The sequence below is a fragment of the Diceros bicornis genome, chromosome 8, assembly GCF_020826845.1.
Source record: "Diceros bicornis minor isolate mBicDic1 chromosome 8, mDicBic1.mat.cur, whole genome shotgun sequence".
NCBI classification, from domain to species: domain Eukaryota; kingdom Metazoa; phylum Chordata; class Mammalia; order Perissodactyla; family Rhinocerotidae; genus Diceros; species Diceros bicornis.
The window spans coordinates 42,844,588-42,856,906 of NC_080747.1; the positions used below are offsets into that span (position 1 = coordinate 42,844,588).

At 36.9% G+C, this 12,319-nt stretch overlaps 1 non-coding gene and 1 pseudogene across 1 annotated transcript; one reads left to right on the forward strand and one right to left on the reverse strand.

Moving 5' to 3' along the window:
• The first annotated feature begins 445 nt into the window (after nt 1–445).
• Nucleotides 446–1,769, forward strand: LOC131409229 (mitochondrial-processing peptidase subunit beta-like; annotated as a pseudogene).
• A 9,601-nt stretch (nt 1,770–11,370) lies between these two features.
• LOC131409861 (U6 spliceosomal RNA) lies at nt 11,371–11,477 on the reverse strand. Its single transcript, XR_009221050.1, has one exon. It is a non-coding gene; the product is annotated as a U6 spliceosomal RNA (small nuclear RNA).
• Nucleotides 11,478–12,319: the final 842 nt, after the last annotated feature.

Sequence of the window (12,319 nt, forward strand, 5' to 3'; positions counted from 1 at the left end):
AAAACCTATCCCACAAACGAAAATAGTAAAGAAGGTTTCATATGTCAACCTTGGCTCTGGGTAGAATCTACCTTGAAAATTTCTACTCATGAGTGGTCCTCATTTAGAGCCAGAATGTAGAATTTACACTATCTGTGTCATCCCCAAATACTTAACTTTAGAATTTAATTTAAAGTGATTCAAGATTAGTAATGCCTTCCTGGATAAATATACCTTAAACAAAGGCCTCAAATAGTTCCCTCAGGTAATTATAAACTCACTAAAATATAAAAATTATAAAACACAAGAGGAAACAAGTTATTTGAGTGAGAATAGGTAGAAATAACAAATAGAAGTAACAAAGTAACAAAACTTTGAAATATGATCAGATGGATTTGAAAAAAGAACCAAATAGAACTTCCGGATGAAAAAAATCACATAAGAAATGAAACTAGAAACTCAATAGATGGATGCAGCGTTAGATAAAATGGAAGAGAGAATTAGTGAACTGGAAGAAAGAACTGAAGAGTTACTCCATATGCAGCAGAGGGAAAAAGATATTGAAAAAAATAAAACAGAAGTTAAAAGACATGGAGAGGAGATGGTAGTGGTGGAGGTCCACACCACGCTGTTTCCCATGGTGTGGTGGTGGCTCTGGGGTTTCACTGAGAGACTCCTAATTGGAAGTGCTGGGCTGTCATTATAATTTGGAGAGAACAAATTGGGAAATACACATGCCATTACACAAGTTGTTCTGAATCTTCCTGAAACATGAGTAACATGTTTGGAAAGTGGACTCAGAGTGGCCTCTGAAGACTCTGGGTTGTCAACACACACAGCTGAGCTCTGGATTGATACTGGAATTGATATGAAAATAAGAAGAATAATGAAACAGCTCAATCTCTGGAACATATGGCTTTCAAGGTCATCAAAAAGAGATCCAAATTAGATCTGGAACTTGAATATGAAAACATAGTGCTCATTTCAACTCTTCTACCTCCAGAAAGCAGACCATATATTACGCCAAAGAATTCTCTAGATTTGCCAAGAGCTGTAGAAATTCCTGCTGATATAATACAAAACAGTACATTGGGAAAAGCAGATATTGAACATGAGTATGGAGTAATCCTTAGAGAGATGCAGGAAGTCAAAACCAATTTACAAAAAGGAAATTGAGATTTGCACGAGGGATGACAAGATGCCCTTGACACACCTTGCAACACCTGTGGAAGCTATTGGTTGGGCACATCCAGATACAATCTCTGTCATAGCTGCAAACACATTGATTGGCAACTAAGACTGCCATTTCAGAGGAGGGATGAATTTATCTAGCAAGCCAGCCCAGCTTATCTCTCAAAGCAACCTCTGCCATGGCTTTCAGTCTCAACACTACCTACACAGATACAGGATTGTGGGGAATCTATACGAGTTGTGAACCAGCCATTGTTGCAGACATGCTATATGTTGTTTAAAAAGAATAAATGTGACTCTGTATAAGTGTCACTGAGAGTAAATGTAGACAAGCCAAAACTCTTCTAAAAACAAACATGTTGTTGCAACTCTATGGTTCAAGGCCAATTTGTGAAGATATTGGTAGGCAAATGTTATGCTATAATAGAAGAATTCCAATCTCTAAGCTTAAAGCAGGAATTTATGCTGTAGATGCTGAGACAGTTCAAGAAGTGTGAACCAAATATATTTATGATAAGAGTCTAGCTATTGCAGCTGTTGGTTCCATCAAGCAATATTTTAACTGAATTTGCAGTAAAATTTGCTGGTTTTATGATTAAAAATGCTCTTAATAAAAATATTTTGAACATACTTATTTATAAAACTAACAGAGATCTGCAAGTTTTAAACCACCAATCCTTAAAGAAAAAAATAAAAATGAATATATATGTTTGGGAAAGAAGACATGGAGACTATAATTAATATATTTAATCAGAGTACAAGAAAGAGAGAATAGAGATAGTGTAGAAGAAAGCAATATTAAAAGAAATGTTGACTGAGAATTTTCATGAATTTACAAAAGACAGAAATGTTGAGATTTAGGTAAAACAGTGAATCCCAAGCAGAATAAATTTAAAAAAATACAAGACTAGATAGATACTTTGTACTGATACTACAGAACACCAGAAAAAGGAAAGAAAGAAAGAAAGAAAGAAAGAAAGAAAGAAAGAAAGAAAGAAAGGAAGGAAGGAAGGAAGGAAGGAAGGAAGGAAGGAAGGAAGGAAGGAAGGAAGGAAGGAAGGAAGGAAGGAAGGAAGGAAGGAAGGAAGGAAGGAAGGAAGGAAGGAAGGAAGGAAGGAAGGAAGAAAGAAAGAAAGAAAGAAGTGGAGGGTGGGGAAGGGAGGGAGAAAAGAGAATAAAAGAAAATGAAAAAGAAAAAGAAAATCTTAAAAGCAGCCAGAGAAAACAACAGATTACTGACAAAGGAACAAATTAGATTGACATCTGATTTCCCAATAGCCAAAATGAAAGTCAGAATATAATGGAATTTTTTTTTAAACAGAGAGGAAATAACCACCAACCTAGAATGATGTTACCATAGAAATTGTCTTTCAAGAACAAGAGTAAAATTAAGATATTTTCAGAAAATAAAAGTTGAGAGACCCTTTCAAAAGGAATTTCTAAAATATGTACTCCAGAAAGAAGAATAATGAGACCCAGGGAAGTCAGAGATGCAAGAAGAAATGATGAGCCAAGAAAATGTTAACTAACTGGGTGAATCTAAAACAACATTGTAATTGGAGAAGTTAGTGACTAGAAGAACTAAAATACTGGATAATCATAGCAAATACTCATAAGGTGGGATGAGATGATCAAAGTTAAAGCATTTTAAATTGTCTATATTATTTGAGAAAAGAATAAATGAATGAATGAATTTTAGACTTTGCTAAATTAAATTGCATTCTAAAATTTCTAGGGAATGATTTAAAAATAAAAATAGAGATATAATTTCCAATTATTTGAAGGGAAAATGAAATGAGAAAAAAACTCAATTGAAAAGAAATTAATAAAAAAGAGAAAAAGACAAATAAAAAACACAACATAAATAGCAAAATAAATCCAAATATACCAGTAATCACAATAAATGTAAGTGCATACACTCTTCAGTTAAAAATCAAAGACTGCCAGACTGGAAAAAGAAACAAATTCACCTATATGTTATTTACAAGAGGCCCAACTAAAAATTAGGAACACAAGAAGGTTGACAGTAAAATGATGAAAGAATATTATCATGCAAATACTAAATAAACACTAAATAGGCATTAGACAAAATCAACTTACAAACACAAAACATTATTAAAAACAAAGAATCACTCCATAATTTTTTAAAAATTAAAGTTGTTAACAAGGTACGACAATTGTAAAATTGACAAATCCATTATCATAGTGAGAAATTTTAATATATCTCCCTCAGCAACTGAGGGAAGAACCACTAAGAATATGAAGTTGAGCAATATAATTAACAAGCTTGATTGAAAGGACATGTATAGAACAATACATCTAAATTTTGGTAAATTGACATTATTTTCAAACATACATAGAACACATATGAAAATCAACCATGTGTAAGGCCATAAAATAAGTCTCAACAAATTTCAAAGAATCAGAATTTGTACAAAACAAGTTGTCTGACTAAAATGCAATTATGTCAGAAATCAATAACCAAAATATAAACACCAAATCTTTTTTTTTTTAATTTAAAAATATGCTCCTAAATAACTTCGGTCAAAGAAGAAATCACAAGGGAAATTTTTAAATACTTAGAATGGAAAGATAATAAAAATGTGTGATGCAGCTAAAGTAATACTTAGAGGGAAATTTGGAAACTTGAATGTTTTTCTAAAAAAGAAAGACTGAAAAGTTAACAAGCTAAATATATAACCTAAGAATGTAATAATAGAACAATAGAAGAACATATAAAGTAAAAAGAAAGTAATAAATATAAAAGCTAAAGTTAATGAAATAAAAAACAGATAAATTAGAGAATATTATCAAAGCAAAAGTTGGCTCTTTGAAAAGACTAATAAATTAATGAATCTCTGACTAGATTGAGAAGAGACAAAAAGAAAAGGGATAAATTAACAACGTTTGGAATAATTAAGAGAAAATAATTACCAATGCAGAAGAGATTGACAGAATAACAAGTGAATATTAATAACAAGTAAATTTGAAAACATAGATAACATGAACAAATTTTAAGGAAAAAAATGACAAAACCTAACTCCAGAAGACACAGGTAACCTGAATAATCCTACATTTATTAAAGAAAAAAAATCAATAATTTTAAATATCTCTACAAAGTAAACATCCGTCCTTGAAAATTTTACCTGAGCATTCTACCAACATCCAAAGAACAGATATTTCTCATCTTACACAAACTCTTTTTAGAAAACAAAAAAAGAAGGAAACTACCCACCTCATTTCATGAAGCTACTATAACTCAATACCAAAACCAGACAAAGATAATGTAAGACAGGAAATAAATCTTGGAAATTAAAAATAGGACAGCTGAAATAAAAAATAAATAAAACATCTGAAAAATAAAATTAAGAAAAATCTTTCAAAAGACATAAAGGTATAAGATATGAGAGAGAAAATAAAGAAAGATTAGAGAATCAAAGAGAATAAAAAAGATAAGAAATATTAGAAAATCAAGAGTAGGTCCAGTATCCTACAAATAGAAGTTCCAAAAGAGTAAACAGAAAAAACGGAGGGAAAGAAATAAAACAAGAAAATTTCCTAAAACTAGAGGAAGAAGTTTCCAGATTGAAAAAGTCCATTGGGTATCCATTATGATAAATGAAGACCACATCATATCACATTATTGCCAAATATTAAAACACCAAGTTATACTTCTTGCTGTATCCCCAGTGGCTAGAACAAGTACCTGTGCTGTTTGTGTAATATACCAATTACACGTAGGGGATTAGGAACTATGACATGGGACTTCTCAATAGAGATCCAGCTTCTGTTGATCCTTTCCTTGTAATAGGATGGTTGAAAGAAACAAACAAAACAAATAAAATGTGGTTATTTTATCATGGATGGAGAAAGTTATGTTCTATCAACTTCTTTTCCATGTCTATAAACATGACCCTCTGCTTCTCCCAAGCTATTCTATTGTACATTGCATGTTTATTCCCATTCTATGAACAATGAAAAATAGACAAAAAAGAAAAGGGGCAGAGATTCACCAATCCATTCAATTAAAACCTATTGACTGTTTCTGGTTCCAGGACAAGAGGGAGTAAACACACTTCTCCCTATTACTCCCACTAAGTAGAGTTAAATCCCTGGAAATTACATACAAAAGAAATATAAGAAGACTTGAACATTAGAGAGAAGAAGGCAGACTGTCTAGGGACCTCACGACCCAAGGACTGACACAGTGGTATATTCCCTGGGTTTTCTTTTTCCTCATATAGCCCAGACTGGACAACCAGGAAGTACCAATGGGCACAGACAAAAACAAGTCCTCTCAAAGTCTGTTCTCTTTCCAAAGGCCCAGGATAGGGACAGCCTAGCAAGACAGAAAACTTTTAGACAATAACTTCCATACTCCAAGCAAATACCTTGGGAAAAAAAATGTGGCCCCATGCTCATCATCAAGGGCCAAGTGGAAAGCTTAGGCTCACCCTACTATAATGAGGCACCCCAAACCCCTGCTGGGCTGGCATCAGAGAAGAACAAGTGGGAAGCTTGGACTTTCATTCTCTCTCAGCAATAACAAGCATGCCCCCCTCAATGTTACTGCAGACCACATGGGGAGCCTGGACTTCTACCCCACCTGGTGGTAATGGGGCATATCCCTTTCCTTCCCTGCTTAGCACAGATTCAGGATTTTTACCTCCACCCAGTGATAATGAGTTCCTTTCCACAGTGTCAGTGAGGTCACATGGGGGGCAGTATGGAGGTGCCCCCTCCCCTCCCAGCCAACTTGTGCCAGTGGAGCCTAGTGAAGAGACTGTCTCCTATCCCTACCCAGCAATAATGAGATACCGTGCCTCTCAGTGTCCACAGAGGCTGAGACAAGGGAAACCTGGTCTTCTCTCCATCTGACAGCAACGAGACAGTGCCCACTTTCCCCTACCAGCATGGTATCAGAGGAGGCTTGCTAAAACAGAAGATTTTAAAAAGATTCAGAATCTTGTAACATAATACCCAAAATATTCAAGATACAATAAAAAACTACTTATCATACTAAAAACAAGGAAAATCTCAACTTGAATGAGAAAATACAATCAACAGATGCTAACACAGAAATGACGTAAATGTTGACATAATCTGACAAGAATTTTAAAGTAGCCATCACAAAAATGCTTCCACAAACAAATACAAACATAGTTGAAACAAAGGAAAAAATAGCAAGTCTCAGTAAGGAAATAGAAGATATAAAAGATGATCAAATGGAAATTTTAGAACTGAAAAAATAATAATTTAATTTTAAAAACTTCGTTGCATGTGCTCAACAACAGAATAGGGAGGACAGAGGAAAGAATCAGTGAGCTTGAAGATAGAACAACAGAAATTACCCATCTGAACAACAGAAAGAAAATAGATGGAAAACATAAAATAAAATGACATACTTAACCCCTAGAATATCGATAATTACATTAAAATGTAAGTGGTCTGGGGGGCCGGCCCCATGGCTTAGCTGTTAAGTGCGCACTCTCCGCTACTGGTGGCCTGGGTTTGGATCCCGGGCGCACATTGACGCACTGCTTGTCCAGCCATGCTGAGGCGGCGTCCCACATACAGCAACTAGAAGGATGTGCAACTATGACATACAACTATCTACTGGGGCTTTGCGGAGAAAAAGGGGAAAAAAAAAGGCGGAAGATTGGCAATAGATGTTAGCTCAGTGTCAGTCTTCCTCAGCAAAAAAGAGGAGGATTGGCATGGATGTTATCTCAGGGCTGATCTTCCTCACACACACACACACAAATGTAAATGGTCTGAGTGCACCAATTTAAAGATAGAAGTTGGCAGAGCAGATTAAAAAAACATGAGCTATGAGGCCAGCCCCATGCCTAGTGGTTAAGTTCGGCATGCTCTGCTTCAGTGGTTGGGGTTCAGTTCCCTGGTGCGGACCTACACCACTTGTCAGCGGCCATGCCTTGGCAGCAACCCGTATACAAAATAGAGGAAGATTGGCACAGATGTTAGCTCAGGGTGAATCTTCCTCAGGAAAAAAAAAAAAAATGACCTAACTCTATGCTCAAGGGTATTTTGCTGAGTGAAAAAGGCCAGTCTCAAAAGGTCATATATCATATAATTCTGTTTACACAACATTCTCCAAATGATGAAATTACAAACATGGAAAGCAGATTCCAGGGGTTAGGGATGATGGGCGAAGGGGCTAGGTATGACTATAAAGGGAAATGGTTATGGTGATGGAATCTTTCTGTACCTTGTCTTTGGTGGTGGTTACAGGAACCTACACATATGATAAAATGGCATAGAACTATATGCACACATTGTACCAATGTCAGTTTCCTAGTTTTGACATTGTTTCATAGTTATGTAAGATATAATCATTGGGGGAAATCGAGTGATGGGTACACGGGACCTCTTTGTACTATTTTTGCCACTTCTTGTGAATTTATAATTTTTTCAAAATAAAAAACCTATTAAGCACTTATTTTGCCAAGTTTTGGCGTGAAGATGAACAAAACAAGGCTTTAGAAAATCCTGCCATCTTAGTTAATTGTTAACTTTATAATCATCTTGGGAGAGTGAGACCCAAATATATTAAAGATAGAAATAGCAACAAAAAAGGGTTGTAGTTATAGGAGTAGTGTTAGAGTTACAAAGTCCAATGGTGCCAAGACCCACATATAAGTCTTTGGAATAACAATTCAAAGTGCTAACTGTTGAGAAAACAACCTTAGCTCAGTGTCAAAGTTACGCAATCAAGGTGGAAAGTAGAGTATCCCCAATATTAGACCAAAAGGCCTTGCCCCAGGACAGCCCTCAGATTTCTGTGCGGAAAATCATCTGAGATAGATCTCACCACATACAACATTCATGTGCTAAGTAGCATGCCTTTCCCATAGCTGATCACCACTTACCCACTCAGGCCACTTGCCAACCTGAGTAATAATATGTAACCCTGGGGACAGGCCTTGGTCACTAGGCCAGCTGCCCATGTTCTGGGAAGACCTTGGGGGAGCATGCACATTACACAGACCCTCCCCCACAGAGAGCAGCCCACCACTTCACGACTGACCCTTCCCCTCCTATTTAGTGAGACTCAAGTTACCAAGATCTCTTGTTTTCCTTGGCACTGAGCCATTAGAGATTTTTGTTCTGTGTTCACCCGTTGTTTTCACAAATTAAAAGAAATTTATTACGTAATATTCTGTGCTTACAATGGAATATGTGCAATGTATATAAACTACTGGCCAACTGAAGAATCCCAACATTAACAATATAATTGAAACTAGCTGTGTCCTCTTCCCCAACTCCTATCCTCCTGCCTTCCCCTCAAACATAACCACTTTCCTGAATTTTGTGTTTATCATACTCTTGCTTTTTAAAAATAGTTGACTACAACATATGTATCCCAAAACAGTATTTGCTCAGCTTTACTTGTGTTCTTGCTAATATGAATAGTGCTTCTATTAACAGTCTTATTTATACATGTCTCCTAGAGCACATACGCAAGAGTTTCTCTAGGGTATGCACCTAGGACTGGAATTGCTGGACCATAGAAATGTAATCTTTACCTATGCTGGACAGCGCCAAGCTGTTTTCCAAAGAAACTGTACTATTTTAAGCCCAACAGCAGCACCTAAGATTCTGCATTTCCACATCCTCACCAACACTTAGTATTGTCAGACTTCATAATTTTTGTCCATCTAGACAAATAATTGTAAAATATCATCTCATTATGATTTTAATTTGCATCTCCCTGATTACTAACAAAGTTGAGAATCTTTTAATATACTGAATAGTCATTTATATTTCCTTCATGAATTACCTTATCATGTTTTTTGGACATTTTTTTGTCAGGTTGTAGATATTCTTATATATATTCTGGACCCTATTCCTTTGTCAGATGTGGTGTCAAGATTTTCTCCAAGTCTGTGGCTTATCTTTTGACTCTCTTTATGACATTTTCGGTAAGCAGAAGTTATTCATTTTAATGAAGTGAAATTTATCCAACTTTTCCTTTTTGGTTTGTGCTTTTTGTGTCTTTCAATTTCATAGAGCAGGAGGAATTCATTGTGAAAAGGAAAACTTTAAATTTTTTAGAAGAAAATATAGTAGAATATCTTTATGACCTTTGATAGGGAAGATTTCTTAAACAAGACCCAAAAAATGCCAATCATAAACCATTGCTATGTTAACAAAACATTTTTAAGTACTGTTAGGATAAATCAGGAGGATAAGCTGAGCCCAGCCACTGTTGTTTTCATTGTTTTCCCTGGAGAAACATAACGCTCTATGTTGCTGCTGAAGGGGTGGTCTCAGAACAAAAGGCTGTCAGCACAGCCAGGGCAACTGCCTCTGTCCTAATTCCCTTCTCACCCCCATGGTCACCACCTTCCCAGAAGGGAGGCACAGGGACCCGCAGCAGTTTCTTCACCTTTAATTCTTCTTTGTTACTAGCGCTGATGGGGGTCTGTTTCCGCTAATCTTAACTGTGGCAAAATACTCCAGGATGTCTATTCTTCTGGTTACATATGGAATTTCCTGGACTTCAGTTGATTGCTTGGGATGGGGGCTGATTAGATGCAGCTATTTCCAGGCATCCTTGCCTTTTCTTTCCTGAAAAACCATTGTGTTAGCAACATATTTTTAGGTGGGGCTACCTTATTCACATACATTTTCTTTTCTTTTTCACCAATTTCAAATCAAGTTTTCTTCCAGAAAAAAACACACTAGCATTGAGTGCTACTTTCAACAATCCTATTTTTTGTAATACTATTTGTATACTCCTTGTAATACTGTACTTTTACCATTTTTATCATTTTAAGGCCCATGTTTTTCCCTGCACAATCTCACGAGGTTTCCCTCACCCCCCCCACCACCACCCCCTTTCCATATATCTATTTATGGATCATTATCCCCTTCTCCATCAACATCTTCTCAGCATAGCTCAATGCTCCAGGGAGACTGGGTTGGTGTGAGGCTCCGCCATGATGAATGGGTTTCTTTTCACTCTTCAGTAATGGGCTGGCTTCCACTAAGGGCAGCTAATTTCTTTGTAGCTACTTGAAGTAAGTAGATTAGGTTACCAGTATTGCTGCTTATCTCATTCTAGAATCAATGATCCAATTCACACAATCACCACCTATAAATCTGGGGAAACTATTACACAGAAGCCCTAGTAATTGATTAGTGGGTATTTCCTGAAATGAATCATTTACAAGACAATGCCTTGGTTCCCAGCCTATTTCTGAGGCAATTAGGACCTGGTGAGTTGTTCATTTGTTGACTGTTTGATGATGGCTATTTATCCCTGGTGTAACATCTGAACCTTACCCCTCAGTTTGTCAGTGATCTGGCCACCAGCTCTTTTTATTTCTTTGGCCTATGCTTCTTTCTGAAACCTCAGGTAGATGCCCAGTTTGTGACACAGCTGATCCTGAGTTTCCATCTGTCTGTTGATTCTGATGGCACTGAAATGTCTCGGTCATTTTGATCTTTGAAGCAAATCATAGCCAGGATCTGCCTCCCTCTGCCTTGCCTTCCCAGGTCCAGCTGACCATGTCAGAGAAAAAAGCCAAAGGGGACATGTGGGTAGAGGACACAGAATGCCCTGCCTCTCCTCCCATGTCCTGTACGGTAACAGAGCGTGCCAACAGACAATGACTGCCCTCCAGCATTAGGGTCTGCTTGAGGCTGGAATCCTTGTTTTTCTAGTCAAATAAGCATAAGGTATTTATGATTTTGTATATGCCAGGCACTAAATTACAGACTGTGCCTTAAAATCCTGGTGGAACGGGAAGTGAGATAATAACTGCTGGGTACACGGAGCACTTTCTGTGAACAAGGTGATTTGTGCTAAGAGTTTTACCTACAGTATCTTATTTAAACCTGTAACCATCATATGTCCTAGGTATTATCACCCACATGAGAAACCCAAGGCTGAGAGAGGTTGGGTACCTTTTCTAGGTCATTCAACCTAGTGAAGAAATTAAATTCCAATACAGACTTAGCTAAGTGCTCTTAAACACTACACCATCCTGCTTCCCTCTTTAAAAAAGTAAATGATAGGCCAGAATCGCATGGTACTAATTAAAAGGAGGTCACAGAAAGGCGAGTTCCCGGTAGCCTGGAGTAGTCATGGGCTATAGAGCAGAAGGAAGGGGTCTATAGAGAGCATCTAAGCTTTTTTTAATTTGCGGTAAAAAAATATATATATATATATAAAAAAATATAGAATGCTCCATGAGTTTGTAAGTCATCTTTGCACAGGGGCCATGCTAATCTACTCTGTATCATTCCAATTTTAGTATATGTGCTGCCGAAGTGAGCACTCTCAAACTTTTATCTTACAACCACAACATCAAATGTATTTTACATCATGACCCAGTAAATATATACTAAATATAATATATATAATAAATATATACAACTGAAACAAAATTTTACTTCACAATACTTGTCCTATTCTATGCAGTGCACTCCATTTTTCTACTATGTTTTATATCTCTCTTTTAAAATAATTCTGGTCATGGTCCATTTCTGCTATGTTTTGTATCACTCTTTTAAAATAATTCTGGTCATGTTCTGGTCATTATGACCCACAAATACTTATCTAGAAACCTCAACAGATGGGGAAATTGAGGCCCAGAGATGTGTTGAGTACCTAGCACGTTGAGTGTCTTGTAAATAGTGATCCTAAGTGTCTCCTTTTGTGACCCAGCACACCCATGTAGCACCTCAGTGACAGAGCTAGGATGGAATCCAATTTTCCTGATTCCCAGTCTAGGGTTTTTCAGTCAAGGAAAGTCTGTCAAAGAGCAGGGACTCTCCCATGAAGAGTTTCTTCATAGGCGTAGGCAGAAGTTGGAGGAAATAGTGAAGTTGTGGGAGACTCACACCGCCCCCACAATTGGCCTTGCCCAAGGTCACAGTGTGCTAGAACGGGGCTGTCTAATTCCAAAGCCCAACCTCTTTCAGTGGTTGTCTATCCTGGTCGCTCAGTAAAATCACCTGAGAGCTCTTTGACACTACTAATGCCCAGGCTACATTCAGATTAATTTAATCCAATTATTTAGGGATGGGGGGAGGGGGGCGAGTTCTAAAACCTTCCCAGGTGATTTTAATATAGAGCTACTGCTTCAATGCAGTGAAGAAGATATCCTTTACAACTATT